Raw genomic sequence first — 200 nt, forward strand, 5'->3', positions numbered from 1 at the left:
CATTCAGCCAGAAAGGAGCGAAGGGCCATAACTGGTCCCCTAATGCTCTTGCCCTTCCCCCAGCCCCCTTAACGCGCCGCTTGCCTCCCGCAGGTGGTCGAGGCGGCGCGCAAGATCAACGAGTGGAATCGGCGCGCCAAAGGGATTCCTCAGTACCTGGGGCGCCTCATCCACGCCGTCGACTACCTCAGGTCGGAAAG

This window comes from Penaeus monodon, chromosome 21, assembly GCF_015228065.2.
Source record: "Penaeus monodon isolate SGIC_2016 chromosome 21, NSTDA_Pmon_1, whole genome shotgun sequence".
Taxonomy (NCBI): Eukaryota; Metazoa; Arthropoda; class Malacostraca; order Decapoda; family Penaeidae; genus Penaeus; species Penaeus monodon.